The sequence below is a fragment of the Ochotona curzoniae genome, unplaced genomic scaffold (assembly GCF_017591425.1).
Source record: "Ochotona curzoniae isolate NIBS_2020 unplaced genomic scaffold, NIBS_Ocur_1.0 contig_3498, whole genome shotgun sequence".
NCBI lineage: Eukaryota > Metazoa > Chordata > Mammalia > Lagomorpha > Ochotonidae > Ochotona > Ochotona curzoniae.
Window position 1 is genome coordinate 34,012,947 of NW_024465885.1, and position 15,869 is coordinate 34,028,815.

Genomic DNA, 15,869 nt, shown 5'->3' on the forward strand with positions numbered 1-15,869 from the left:
TTTGTATTACTAAGCCAAAATATGTAAGATACAATACTTATCAAGAAAGAGGATTTCTTTGGAACTCTGGTGGTTCATGACCAACAACCCTGTGATTCCATTGGTTTGCCTTCTGGAGATGTCTTTTTTGGTGGCAAAGAGATTCAAAGCGACACAAGTGAAGTTCTTGTGCAAGAAGTTGTGGGTGAAATTCAGCCAGACTTAACTTAAAACCCATGTGCTTGCAGCAGTTACCACCAGAAGGCAGTCTCCCAATACCTGCACATTTTCCAGTAGGCCAACTTCATGAACACAGTAGTTGGATTAAGTTTCTACTCGCCAAGTACTATTAACAGCAGTTTGGGGTTTGAGCATCTGCTTGAACTCAGAAACCCAGTTTTGCTTAAATAATTAGGACATGTATCAATTATTTAAGAGCTTATGAGTCAAGAGTTAAGTAGTTAGTTTCATATATACACAATGATAGGTGTGATTTCACTACAGATTTGTAAATATATTGTAGTCTCCTAGTTCAACCACATTTCAAATGTAGATTACATTTTAATTTATGTATGAATTAGCCAAGGACCTTATTAAAATGCAATACAAGAAAGATCCCTAATCACTCTTACTGGATTAAGGGACATATTTTGAATAGTAATGGTTAACATATGGAGGCTATTATGGTTAATATATGGAAGTTATTTCAAAATAAGAGTCCTGGGTACAGCACATATATTGCTTCAGATTTTTCAGAAATGATGTAAAAACAAAAGTAGTATCAAATTGTAGGTAAAACAGATTTACACACACACTTCCTAAGTAGGCATGATATTTGTGGTTAAGTAACTACATAGCATATCTTTTTCTCAAATTGTAACTGGTAGTGCTAGATTTGACTCCAGTTCCCATTTCTGTATTTCATGAAGATTCTAGGAAGTACCAGCTTAGGATTTAAATAATTGCATCCCTGCTAGCCATGAGAGAGACCCAGATTGTGGTTTTTGTTTCTGGCTTCATCAATGCCCCCCACACAGCTTACCAACTTTTGCAGATATGTGGGAAGTGAAACTGCATATGTGTTCTTTCTGTATCTTTCTGACTCTTTAAAATAAAATTATACATTGGCACAAATTACTGCTCCTGCATGTGCAATATCCTGGGATTTGTATGATAAGACCAATAATTGGTCTTATTCACTGTCTCAGACCACTCACAATATTAAAGCATTGAGGGTGCAAAAGAGACATATTTGAGAGAGGTTTAAAGCAAGAGAATTGAGTTTGATGCAAAGAGTTTAAGAAAGATGGTATTAAGAAAGACAGTTTAAAAAAAGACAATGAGAAAAGAATGGGAAGACAATCTTGGTTATTTCTCATTGTCTAAAAAAATAGATTCGGTAAACAGCTATGGCATCATTTAAAATGATACAATACAGGAAGAGAATATTCTTGAATTTTACATGGTAAACATGACTGTCTTAAAGGGAAAAAGGAGGTAAAATAGAAATTGCTGAATATGTCTCTAGTAATTAAAGTGATACTCATGTGTGTGTATGTGTGGATTTCTCATCTCTCTAACTATGAGACAAGTATGCATATTTCACTTCTGGAGACTGTTTGTTCACACTTGACATATTTAACATATGAAGTGACTGAGAGTACAAGCACTGAGTACTAATGGTTGCATTCTGATAATGTATTGGCCTATACTCATTGGCAAATAAAGACACCATTATTTCCCTCAGTTTTTTCACTTATTTTTTTTTACAATATTCCATCTATTGATATAAATCCCAAATGTTCACTATATCCAGAGTTGGGCAATTCTGAATTCAGGAGTCAAGAATTTCATTCAGCTTTCCAATATTTGTGGAAAGGCACTAGCAGGGAGTTAGATCCAAAGTGGAACAGTGTAGTCTTTACCTGGTGACAATATGGGTTGTTGGTATTGCATGTGGTAACTTTATGGTCTATATCAGAATGACAACCCAACCAGTCTTAAAAATGACTCAGTTGAGTTGGCAACTGGAACTTTTTTTTTTTTCTTAACTGAGGTAGAAGTCAAACAAGTTTGAATATACATACTAGAAGCATGCAGGTGGATAAAATTGCACTAAAATTTTAAATTTTGTATTCTTGGTAAAATTATATGGAATGCTTAGCTAAAAAGAGTTATAGTAAAACACTGGCCATGGTTTAAACTTATGAGTAAGAATCTTTTCTAACCATTGAGTTTCCCAAATGGTGCACAACTTTTGATTTTTCTAAAATTTTGCAGGAATTTTAAAATAGGATTTATTAAATCACATAAATTGAAACATATTGTCATGCACGTTCAGTAACAAAAATAAACTACAAATAATTCTCTCAGATTAGATAAATATTTAAAATGTATATTAAATAAGAAAAGCAAAATCATTTGGAATAATCTGTAATTTTACCAGATCCTCAGGATTAAGTCTCTTTGACAGCCCTTATAAGTACTAGATTAAATGCCTTAGTCTTTTAAATTCTTTGATGTAGAGCTCCAGGTGTTTCTATGAAAAATGTTGTAAGTCATTGTTCCAAGATACAGCGATGCATTAAATCACCTCTATATCATTGGAATTCTATTAGAATTCAGCTCTGCTTTGTGTCACATAGGCAGTAGACTGATTAGGCTGTCCGTTTTTAAATCTTTGCAGGTGATAGACGGGCCATTTTAAATGCCACAGTTAAATGTTGAATCAAATTACAAACAGATTTCGTTCACCTGATGGAACTTAGAAATGTCAGTGGCTTTGTTATATGTATATGTCTGTAAATTAAGAAAATCATTCTATTTATAAATTAAGTCATAGTTTCACCTCTTTCTGTACATTAGTTGTGAAGCAGAAATAGCCAAGATTCTCTGTCTTCTCTCAAATACACAAACACACACACAAATTGATGTCTCTCATCCCACAGGAATCTTTCCCTTTTACCACTAATGTTCGAAGTGATAACCGAGATAACTTTACTTTTGAATTATTTACTACTGTACCCATCCCTACCCTTCCACATGCATTGCCACAGTCAGCCTAGATACTCATCAGCATTCTTAAAGTACTTCTGCAGTTACTTTAATACAGCTTGTTAGTCATCTTACTTCCAGACCTATCTTTACCGAGTGTCTAATTTATTATTTGAGTTTCTGTTTATAAATAATTAAAAAAAAACTTTAGTCCAGACATTAAATCATGTCTTTTAAGATCCTCCGGGGTCTTTCACATTCTATTTATCATGGCATCTATAAGCCTGATATATATTGACATACTAATATCCTGAATGTTTTGTGAACATTTATGCCTTTCCTTAAAATAATGCTGCCTATCAGTCTTGTTACTACACTGCTGATCACATCTTTTGCATTTTACTTGGCTCCATAAACAACTTGTAAGGTATACATAATTTTGCTTTGTTTTTCATGTTTTCCTGTAGCTTCATTATTCCCCAAAGAAACCCAAAATTCCTTTCCATTAAGAACTGTAATATTTTCTATGCAATACAGCATCCAGAACAATTATTTGTAAGACATGTATAATCTATAAATAATTTTATCATGGGAGGTTCACAACTACTTTTAAGAGTTCATAATGCTTGTACTACTTTGAGAAATATTAATAGAGGAAAAAGATACATTATAAATTTATTCAAGTTTGGGGCTTCAAATAAATACACAAAAGATAGATACACCTATCATACATCTAAATGTGTATATATATAAATATGTATTTATCAGCATTAATGAAAACCATAAACTCTGGTAAGAAGACGTAGAAACCCTGAATAGGCAAATAGTCAAGTTGGAGACTAAATCATTAGTAAGCATACCACAACACAATCAAGGTAGAAAATGACAAACCGATAGTCAGCATAATGTTGAAATGGATAAAGTTGGAAAAATTTCAAAAAGATTCAGAGCTAAAAAAGGACGCCCACTCTCACTTTAGTGCAGTTCTGGAAGTTTTAGCATGATAGCATTCGTAAACTCCCATTGTGCCAAGGCTGAAAAACACTTTCTTTCTTTCTTTTTTTTTTTTTTTTTCAGATAATATCAAAATTTATTGGGAGTGCCTGAGGTGTTGTACCAGGTGGAGCTTCAATTTGGGAAACTCCATCTGATAAGGAATTTCCAGAAGAGACCTATCTACCTCATTTCTTATCCAGCTTCCAACTAATACAGCCTGCAAAATATATATAAAGTGCATATATGTGTATATTTTATATATTACCTTTATATATATTACATATATTTTAAAGTTTTATATATTTTTATTGGAAAGTAAGATATAAAGCAAGGAGGAGAGACAAAGAGGAATATTTTCCCTCCAATGATTCATTCCCCAAGTGGCTGCAACAGACAAAGCTGAGCCAATCGGAAGACAGGAGCAGGAGCCTCTTCTGGGTCTCCTATGCAGGTGTAGGGCCCAAGGCTTTGGGTCATCCTCAACTGCTTTTCCAGGATAAAAGCAGGGAGCTGGATGGGAAGCAGGGCCACCAGTATTGTAACCCGTGTTCGTATGGAATCCTGGCACGTGGAAGGCGAGGACTTTAGCCACTAGGCTACTGTGCCATGCCCTAAAGTTTGCATATTTTACAAGTGTAGATTAAACCACTCCAGTGGTTCCTGGAAAAGTAAATCCTAATTTTTTTTGAGGAAAACACTGTCTACGATTAGTTCCACCTGACTAGCTATGAAAAGTATTAAATATCATCCGATTAAATTTAACTAAATGTGTAAAAATTATGTATAAGAGAATCGCATAACATTGAACATGAAATAAAACTTTTTGTGTTCATAGATTAGAACTGATGTGATCAAATAATGTCATCAAAATATTCATGCTATTCCAAACAATTTGCAGATTCAATGTATTCCCAATCAAAATAACAGACACTATTAACAGACTAGAAACTCCAGAAATAAATATAATCTATAATCAACTAACCCTTGACAAGTGAACTAACTATATTGTTTGCAGAAAGGTCAGTCTTTTAGAGAATAAGTGTTGGGACTATTTCAGCTCCATATGCAGATGAATGGAGCAAGACCCCTACCTTACACCCTATGGAAATCAGTCCAAAGTGCATTAAGTCTTTAAGCTCAACACCTGACATCACAAGACTAGTCAAGGAAAATACAGGGGAAACAATGAAAGACGTTGAAACAGCCAAAGACTTCTTGGAGAGGACACCAAAATCATAGTAATTAACAGCAAACAGAATAAACAGACAAATGGGGATTATATCAATGAAAGAATCTTCCTCAAACAAAAGAAATTCTCAGAAAAGAAGTGAATGAAGGAATGAGAGGTAATAATTGCTAACTACTTGGAGGGAGGGAGGGAGAGAGAGAGAGAGAGAGAGAGAGAGAGAGTGAATGCTGTGTGAGGAGTTAGAAAAGTCAGTGCCATGCTATAGCAAGATGGTGCCCAAATCTACCAGTCTGTGTTGCCAGAATCCTATTTGGGTACATGTTTAAGATTCAGCTGATGCTATTTTGATGCAACATCCTACAAAAAGCCTGGGAAGGCAGCAGATGACATCTCAAGTCCTTCGGTCCTGCACCCACATTGCAGACTGGGAAGAATTCTTGACTCCTGATTTCAGACCAGCCCTGCTCTTGCCACTGTGGTCTTTTGGGGATTGAACCAGTGGCTTGAACGTCTCTCTCTGTCTCTTCCTCTCTTTGTAACTCTGCCCTTAAAATAAAATAAAATAAAATAAAATAAAATAAAATAAAATAAAATAAAACTTTAACCAGTAATTGTAAACTATTCATCTGATAAAGGATGAATATATGTTATGTAAGGAGCTCAATATACTCAGCAATAGCAAGCCAAACAATCCATTTAAGAAATGGGCAAAGATTCTGGACATTTTTCAAAGGATGAAATTTAAAGTTCAGCAAATACATAAAACTAGCCATCAAGAAAATGCAAATGAAAACTATAGTGAAGTTTCACCTCATCCCAGTTAGAATGGTTATCATCCAAAATCAAGCAGCCGTTCAATCAATAAACTCAAAGGAATGTGGAGGAAAATGGTACACTAAAAATGGCTGGGAATATCAATCACCACAATCATTACTGAAAACAATAAGGGGATTGATAAAAATATGAAAGTTGGTCTACCTTTTGACCCAGATATTACAAATCCTGGGAATTTTTCCAGAGAAAATGAAAATCAGCACCTAAAAAGTTTGTCTATCCTCCCACGTTAATAGTGGCTCCCTTCACTATAGCTAACGTATATACTCAAGCCAGATGTCCATCATCTGATACCCGGATAAAAAAAAAAAAGTAAAACTTGCACAAATGGAACACTATTCAATAATAAAAATGAATGAGGGCCCTGCGTGATAGCCTAGTGGCTTAAGTCCTCGCCTTGAACATGCCAGGATCCCATATGGGCTCTGGTTCTAATCCCTGAGGCCTGCTTCCCATCCAGCCCCCTGCTTGTGGCCTGGGAAGGCAGTGGAGGACAGCCAAAGCCTTGGGACCCTGCACCCACATGGGAGACCTGGATGAATATCCTGGCTTATAGCTTTGGTTCTGCTAGGCGCTGACCATTACAGCTGCTTGGGAAGTGAATCAATGGATGGATCATTTTCCTCTCTGTCTCTCCTCCTCTCTGTATATCTGACTTTGCAATAAAAATAAATAGATCTTGTTTTGTAATTAATGAAATTTTGTCTAGTACAGTGAAATGGATGTACCAGAACTCATTATGCTTAGTGAAAAAGACCAGATTGAAAAATACAAATACTGTATATTTGATTTATCCTAGCAAATAGGATACAAAAACAAAATTAATGTGCATGAGAGAAGTTGATTCCTTGATATTAGATCGATGTATATAGCTCTTTTCTTTACTCCTGAAAGAGTTGTATTTCTTTTTGCTTGTAGAATTCTTCATTTAGGGAAGGGCTAAAATATATTATAATAATGACAAGCAAAAAAGTAAGAGGATGCGGGGAAGAGTTGTTGAGAAGTATGATTGTGGACCTAAAAATGTATATGTAAAATTTATGAAATCCATTCTGTTTACCTAAATTTAAATAGTAATAATAGATGTACTGAGAGCTCAGTCTATATTGAGAGTGAAGATTTTATGGGTGTATCTTAAAATTTAGCTGTTTTATTCCTGTCTAATCAAGTAAAAGACATTTTGTTTAAGGAGGACGGTTTTTAGCTTAACTGTGATGTATTTTCCTTTCTGTATGTAAGAAAGATTTTTGAAAACATAAAAAAAAAGTATGGAAATGCTATTATATCACATTTGCTTTTTGTTACACACAGAACAACTTGATTCATTCTTCAATTATTTAAAATGATTTTTAACAGTCTTCTTTAGTGGTGGGTACTGTGATACAACAGACCAAGCCAATGCTTGGGATGCCTCAATCCCAAATGAAAGCACCTGTTCAAGTCTTTGCAACACTGCTTCCAGTGCAATTTCTTGCTATTTCCTGCTAAGAGATAACAGACGATGGCTCGTGGGTTTCAGCTCCTGTTTCCTATACAAACAGATTTAACGAAATTCCAGCTTACTGATTTTAGTCTGACCTAGGCCTGGAAATTGTGGGGATATGGGGAGAAAACCAGTAGATGCAAGATGTCTCTATGGTTTTCACATAGATAAGAATCAATAAACATGTAAACAGTTTAAGAAATAGTTTAAATAGAAACTTTTATTTATTTATTTATGCAAAGCAAAATAAAGGTCATGTATTGCTATTTTTACGTCCGTTTAAGTAGCATACCAGAAACAAAGGAGAGCATAACTGAATAGCAATCAGATGAATCATTTCTGGTCGGTTTTCTCAAAACATAGTGTTTGACAGTCTAGTTTCCTTCTGACATTTCTGTCCAAAATCCATTACCTGGTAGTAGACGTAGGTCAGACTGGGAGACAAGGAACTCATAATCGCAAATTATTACAGTAATTGTCAAGGTATAGTGTCAGATTTTGGATACTGAATTTTAAATAAGATGTTCATGTTTTAGTATAATTGTAGAGTAAAAGTGAAATGATTTGTTTATTGAGACATGTTAGTAAAATAAAAAATAGGTTTGTTATTATATGTACACATATAATGTATGTATACATATGTTATTTGTATTATTGTTTTTAATGTTATGGAGTTTTAGTGATAGGGATTTCTACCTCCCTTTTTCATCCTTCCAATATTTTCATCCATATTGTTACCACAGTATAGTCCTTCAGCAACAGTCACCAGTCTAAAACTCTATTTAAGTGCATCATGACATTGCAGGTATTAAAATTAGTGGTTCTCTCTGATATAAGGCAATATTCATGCAAAGTACAGAATAAATAAATATTTAGGTAAAAATGGAGATTTATATACTCTCATAGATTAACTGTGAAATGGAGGCCAGCATAGTGGGAAGTGAAGAAACATTGTGGTATGTATCTCTGTTCCTAAATAAAAAGGAGGAATTTCAGTGAAACTGTTAAATATAACTTAAAATATGGCACTCAGTTTCCCACTATTTATATTTTTAAAACTTTTATGGGAATGAAATGTTACAGTTTGCTTACTACCAGATGTTTATGAAAACTGGAATCTGAATAAAGGGTGAGTTGAAAATTAATATGAAATGGTAAAAAAAAGCAAATTTTAAAATATAAATTTATTTTTGTGCTTAATTTAATTAGAGCGAAGCATGTTATGTATCATGTGTCATGAAATTAGCAAATAATTACCAAGAAGTATATTTATCTTTTACAATTTGTACTTTTTTCAAGTCCTATCTTTTTTATCATCTTTTTCCAAAAGGAAGAATTACCCCAAACATCAAAATTATAAATTGTTTAAATAATAAATAGAAGACTTCTGTAAAATGGTCTATATCCTTAGGTTCAACTAGAAGAAATGGGAGTTATTCCAGAATTTTTGATGTTATTATTGTCAGTGTTCTGCACCAAGCACATGTAACTAGTGAGAATTTTCTATCACTGTGCTATTCATTCATGTACTACCCATTTAGGTGAAGCATTAGTTTGAGTCACAAAATCTGACATCTAGAATTACAGGTAAATATAATCATCAACAATGCTTGCTTTTTGGCAAAACTCTTCATTGATCAAAGCTTTTACTTGCTGACATCATGATTGGAACTGTATTTTCGTTAGAGACATTTTAATTTTACACTAAAAATAGGATGCAGATAGATGTGAGAATACAAAAAGCGAAGGTCAAAGAAAAAATGAATGAATGAATTAATTAATTTTATTTATTTTATTTTATTAATTTATTTCTTACATATTTCATTAGGGTGCAAAGGGTCAAGGGCTACAGGAAGGTGGGTAAGACCATTGTTTCCACACTAATATCATACTTTTCCCTGTATCTGGGGTCAGGGGAGAAACAAAGGGAGAAGCCCCACCCAGCTTCCCACCCATCCCAGTTCCCTGATGTGCGGCCTGCTCCGAGGGTCCTGCTCAAGCAGTTTTGATAGTTCAACAATTCTAAATTGCTGCCATTCTCACCGTTCCAAGCAAGATGAAATCTCTTCAGAATCCACTGGCTGACATAGTCTCTTCATGGGTGGGGTTCTGAAATCAGCAGTTCAGTTGGAAGGATCTCCAAAGAAGCTTTGTCTGAGGTTCTCCCAGACCTGATTCTTGTGTGTGCTTGCCAGTAGAAGGTCCAGCACTGACCATCGCTCCAATCAGCTTATGCAAATGCTGGTTGTTGCAATTGCTGGGTCAGTTCTGTTTCCAGTCCTGTCTTCCACACGAACCAATGGTTGTTGCAGACCAGTCCGATCCTTCCCACTTAATACTGGTCCCTCACGCAAATCAGTGGGAGCTGCAGCCTAGTTGGGATGACTCCCCATATACCCCACCAGACTTGCCTTTTACCCTGGTCCCCATGCTTGCCACTATGTACCACAGACTTGTTCCGTCTGTCCAACATCCCATTTAGCTCTTGCACATGTTATTGGGCATTGAAGTCTAGTTCAACCCAACCAACCTACTATCCAGCCCACACACATACTGGTGAGTGCCCTTCTGTCTAGCTACCCCTGCCCCAGTTTTGGTGCTCTCCAGTGGGAGTGGTAACCCAAAAGGGAGGTGCCCACTATTTCCCCCCTAGGCCACCCCCACTCCCTGATTATGCACTCTCCAGGTGGTTCTGGAGTTTAACTTGACAGATTTAGCCCCCAGTGCCAGCCTCTGCCAGCTGATGCTGTGGCAAAGCCCAACCCACTCAAATTTTTGCTTACACCAATCGGGACAGTCAGACCAACATGGATTTTCCATGATTTAGCTCACATGAGTCCCACAGGTGTTGTAGCTCTGCCTGGTCTGGTCTGCCCCCATTCCATCTCACACTCTCCAGTGGGAGTAGCTGTCCAGCAGGGAAGCCCACATTTCCCCTGCCTTCCTGGTTCTCACCTGTGCTATTTGTGTGATGCAGTGACATCTGGTATGGCTCACCTCACCTTGGCATTCCATAATGTGCACTGGTTTGTGTCGTGACTAAATCTGGCCCGACCCACACTCTGGTACTCAGTTTTGCCTGCGGATAATGTGAACTGGTTCATCTTGGTCTGCTCCCAATCTTTCCCGAATGTATGCCAGTGGGTATCTTTCTCTTGCCTGGTCTAGATTGCTCTCTATCATGGTTGCTGTGCTCACTTGCAGGGACTGTGTCCTAACAGAGGAGTGTCCCAAGCTTCTCCATCAGAACCTCTCCCTATGCCAGATCTTGTGCGTAGTGGTGGGTCCATGGTTCAGCCCTCCTAGCTGGCCTTCAAACCATTCCGGTTCTTACTGTTGGATGTTTTTGCCCAGCAAAGACTTGTTCATACCCAGAGATTGCTCACACATGGCTCAGTAGAGGCAGACACCTAGCCTAATCCATCCTACATCTACCCAGGTTCTCCTGTGCACCAGATGGTGCTGGCATCTAGCCTGAATAGGTGTGCCCAGCCCCAGTTCACACACTTGTGCTAGGGGAGATTGCAGCCATATCCAGACTACAATTTAGCCCCCACTCTGGCTCCTGCACTCTCCCATGGGAACCCCAACCCAGCAAGGGTGTACTCTCACAGCTACCCAACTGAGCCTATTTCCAACCCTAGATTACGCACCAGTAATTGCTGTGACTCAATTGGCTTAGCCCCTTACCTATTTCAGCCTTTGCCTTCAGTGCTGTAGGCTAGTATCCCTGGCTCATGCAGACCAATTGGTGTAAGAGCCTAGTTTGGCATGACCTGTGCTCCATCCTGATTTCATTCTTCCTTGTGAGTTGAGGTTTGCTTGGCCCTACCCGTTCCACCCCCTTCCAGTTGAAGCTCAGCCCACCCCACATCCTATTTTAGGATGCACATTTGGGGGCTGCTGCCTTGACCTGCCCAGACTGTTGTCAGTTCCTTTTCCTGTAAGTGATGCAGATCCCATCGTCACACCTAGGTCAGCCCATCACCATCACAGTTTGCGAGCTAACATCCTGGACTTTTATTTCCACAGGGTTGGGCCCACACTTCTCCCACAGAATCTACCCCTGCTCCTGATTCTCTTGTGTCCTGGTCAGTGTCTTGACACTGACTGGTGTTACCCGTCCACTGTTTCACCAGTCAGTGGATACTGGTTCCTAGCCCTGCCAGACAGGCCCCCATTCTTAGCTTTGGTGTGGACTGCTGTGTGGCAGTCAGTGATGCTCTATGCTAACGGCCCACCTCCAGATTCCCATTTGGGCTGGTGAATCAGTCTGACCCAAATAGATCTTATGGATACTTCCCTCCAAACCACCAGGTCTCAGTACCCACGCTTGCCAGAAAGTTTGTGACCCTGTTGCTGGGAATCACCCAGAATTCATTCCTCACCTACACTCACACTGGTCTTATCCATGGATGTCCCTATGCAGCAATTACATATCCTAAACACCCCAGAGCTCACCACCAGGGGGGCAGTAGGTAGAGCCTAGCTGCAAAAGCCTAGGACTCAGTCATTGCCTTTTGGCAGTAACTTTGGCCTGAGTCCTCAGCATTGAGTCTGGGCTGGCTGGGGCAGCCCCTAGAGCTGCCACACTGCAGGGAGCTGCTTTTGTTCCAGCACAACGGTAAAACACTGCCCAAACCCTTCCTGCCGCAAGATGTTAGTGGCAGGGCAGAGCCAGGGCCTTAATCCAGTTCCCACGTTTTCCTCGTGGTATACTTACCCTGAGGGAAGAGATCTCTCGGGCCTAGAGAAAGCCTAGGACTAGGTCACTGCCTGCTGGGAGTGACTTTGGCCTGGGTCCCCAGCATTGAGTCCACCCTGGCTGGGGCACCTCCCACAGCTGCCATAGAGCTAGTTTTGCCCCAGCCCCATGGCCAACACACACACACACACACACACACACACACACACACACACACACACACAAAATCCCATTTAGACATTGCTGGCTTTGTACATCTGTATTGAGCAAATTTTTCCAAGGTCTGTTGGCTGACCCAAGTATACCTTTAAGCATCCACAGGCCAAGGAATGTGAGGCCAAGTTCATCCTCTGAGGAGGCACTGCACATCCTCTGCTGGCAGAGATGAGCTGACTAGCATGTCCCCCATGTACATCTCAGCATGCTATCCATTCATTTGGGTCTCTGAGGTACCATCAATAAACTGTCCCCTATCGTTGGGTGCTGATGTCGTTTGACAGAAAGGAGTAATTCCCTCCTCTTACCACACCAAGGAGAAAAACAAAAAATGAAACCTTTGTCCCACCCAAATTGTTACATTGTTTGACCCTGATCACCCTAATTGGAAACCCACATGGGTGTGCACCCTCCTTTGTTATGTAAACAATATGTAAAAAATAATGTAAAAAGAAAAAGAAAACATTAGGAGCAAATGCATACTCTGCACGTGATCTTAGCCAAAAGGCCGAGAAACAATCAAATGCACACTCTGTACATTAAGACTCAATGGAGGGCAGGACAGGGTGCAGTTAACTCTCGTTGTCTATGCTGTATCACTGTTGCAGAAGAGTAATTGAAAATAAACTTGGAAATGTACATTTTTAATATACTTGTATACAACTGATTTATTTGGTGACAAATATTGATTTAGAAGATTTTTAAATGGGGGAATGGAATTGTAAGCATCCATTAAGCAGGTGGGGAAATATGTCCCAACCTGCAGGACATGACGCTCAAACCCTGAGGGTGGACTGGGAATGCTGGTCTGCTAGCCTCCAGACTGCTGGCCCAAGAAACACACGGACACACGTACTTGGTGAAAAAGAGTGCCTCATGTTCTTTATTTACTCTCTCTCTCTCTCTCTCTATGTATATATATATATATATGTATATAACTTCTTCTCTAGGGGAGGAGGGGACGGGGAGGGGTTTCCTGGAAGTAATTATCTTCATTGAAATGGGGAAGGAACTAATAATCTATATTGAAACAGGGAGGAACAAATCATCTGAACAGAAACAAGGGTGGAGGTTCTGTTCCACTTGCTCTACACAGGATGTTCTGGCCTAATATCCTGCTTGCTGTGGCCCTGCTTGCCCAAGGCAGGCTTTGCAATGCGACAGGCTGTCACGTAGGCCAAGTCTAAGGTCCATAAGTCCGTGGCTCCTAACAGAAATATTTATTTTTGCATTTGAAAGAGATATATAAAAAATTCCTCTTCTTATGGTTCAGTCCTCCACAGAATCACAACGCACAACACGGGGTTGGGAATGTAGTGACAATCAAGAATTGAATTCAGGTCTTACAGACACCCAATTACATTATCACCACTGTCTCTCAGGGTTAACATTAGCAGTAGAATGGAGTTAATAGATGTTGGAACAGAGTTTTAAACTCAGGTATTCAAACATGGGATATTGTCACTTCAGCATATATCTTAAATATCTGCCCTGTCTGAAAATACTCTGAAGAGACAATAAAGAGATAAAAATAAGAAAAAAAGCAGATGTATGCAGGTGAATAACCCAGTTTAAGATTAATAAATGTTTTAAAAATGTAAGCACAATATATAGAAGTGTTATTTCTGAAGTTACTGTGGAAGAAATTCACAGTTGATTGGCAGTCATAAAATGAATGTATGAGCAAATTTTGGTTCAAATGAAATTCAGTTTGCATATAGTAAGGTTGAAATTTATGCAATCTGGCAATTTAACTGAGGGTTGGATAGAGCAGGATTTAGTTTCAAGGAAGTATAGATTGAAGAGTCAAACAGAAATGTGAGTGAACTATGTGAAATAAAGGGTCTTAGAAGAGAAAATAGAAGTAGACAATCAGGAGCAGGATGGTAATTTTTCATTTTCTCTCAATTTTAATGTTTCTCTTCTTTGGAGGCATGCTTCAGTTTATTTCCAATGTAGGAAATTCCTATCACTAGGCTTCAAATTGCAGTTCCCAGTAACCATATCTAAGTCTTCTTATAGAAAAGAAATTCTCAATTCAATGATTTGCTCTGTTAACCTCACCTCATTTGCATTGAATTTTCCAAGCGTGTTAGATTCTCCTTTAAAGAAAAAACCTTCTTTGAATTTTCACAAAAATTTATATCCCGTATGCTTTCGAGGCGCTCTGCCTTGGTTCTGCTAATGGTCTTATTTTTTTTCTTGGACTTTTGTTTACTGTTTTTTCTTTAAAATACTTTGCTTTTATACTTGTGTTGTTGTTAAGTGCTATGCCTTTTCTCTGTGTTAAGAAATTTGGCATAAAATAAGATATAGTAAGAAACAGAAGAAAAAATATGTAGCCTAGCCTGGGTTTTCCAAAAAGATATCTGAAAAAAGAATTTATTTAGTGATGCTTGGGAAGAAAAGACATATATTTTTTGAGAGCTATAGTAACACATTTGATAATCCTATGCTGAAAGCTATGGTGTGCACCTTTATCAGATTTATATCCCAGGTTTCATTTCTTTTAATATTTTCAAGTTAGTTAATCATGACATATATTTAAAAGTTGTTTTTACTTATTTATATTATTGAAAAGGCAACAAAAGAGAGGAAGGGAGTAAAGAAAAACTTGCACACACAAAGAGAGGCAGAGAGAGAGAGAGAGAGCTGTAAGACAAAAAAGAGATCTTCCATATGCTAGCTCACTCTCCAAATGCGCATGCCAACCAGAATTCAGCCAAGTTAAAGACAAGGTAAGCTGGAAGTTGAGCCTAAATTGGGAATTAAGTCATGACTCAAACCAGGAAAATCAGTTCAGAAGTTGGGCATCACAAATAACATCTCAACTTCCACCAAGCTTCTATGTATAATTCATATTCTTAATTTAAAATGTGGGTTTTACTATTTTTTTTATGCTTCATGGTTCATTTTCTCCTATTTCATACTTGCTATTGCTTGCATTACCTGTTCACATAGCATTGTTTTGTCATGCATTTAATATCAGAATGTGAATTTAAACAAAACCTTGCATATAAAACTTTGGGGCAATTTTAACTGTTGATGAGGTCCTTGTAAGGGTGTGTGTGTGTGTGTGTGTGTGTGTGTGTGTGTGTGTAAACACCAGAGCTGAAATTCTCCACCTGGGATTCACCAAAGAAAATAAACATGTAGCGCCCTGCGCGATGGCGCAGTGGTTAAGGTCCTCACCTTGCACGCCCGGGATCCCATATGGGCGCCGGTTCTAATCCCTGCAGCCCCGCTTCCCGTCCAGCTCCCTGCCTGTGGCCCGGGAAAGCAGTCCAGGATGGCCCAAAGCTTTGGGACCCTGCACCCCTGTGGGAGACCCAGAAGAGGCTCCTGGCTTTGGATTGGCTCAGCTCCAGCAGTTGCAACCGCGAAGATCTTCCTCTCTGTCTCTCCTCTCTGTATATCTGACTTTCCAATAAAAATAAAATAAATCTTAAAAAAAAAAAACATGTAGCCAAAAT

General features: G+C 38.5%; 1 protein-coding gene across 2 annotated transcripts in view; it reads left to right on the top strand.

Moving 5' to 3' along the window:
- NCAM2 (neural cell adhesion molecule 2) overlaps positions 1–15,869 on the top strand; it is a 459,908-nt gene that overhangs the window by 252,260 nt on the left and 191,779 nt on the right. The gene's annotated exons all lie outside the window — the stretch shown is intronic.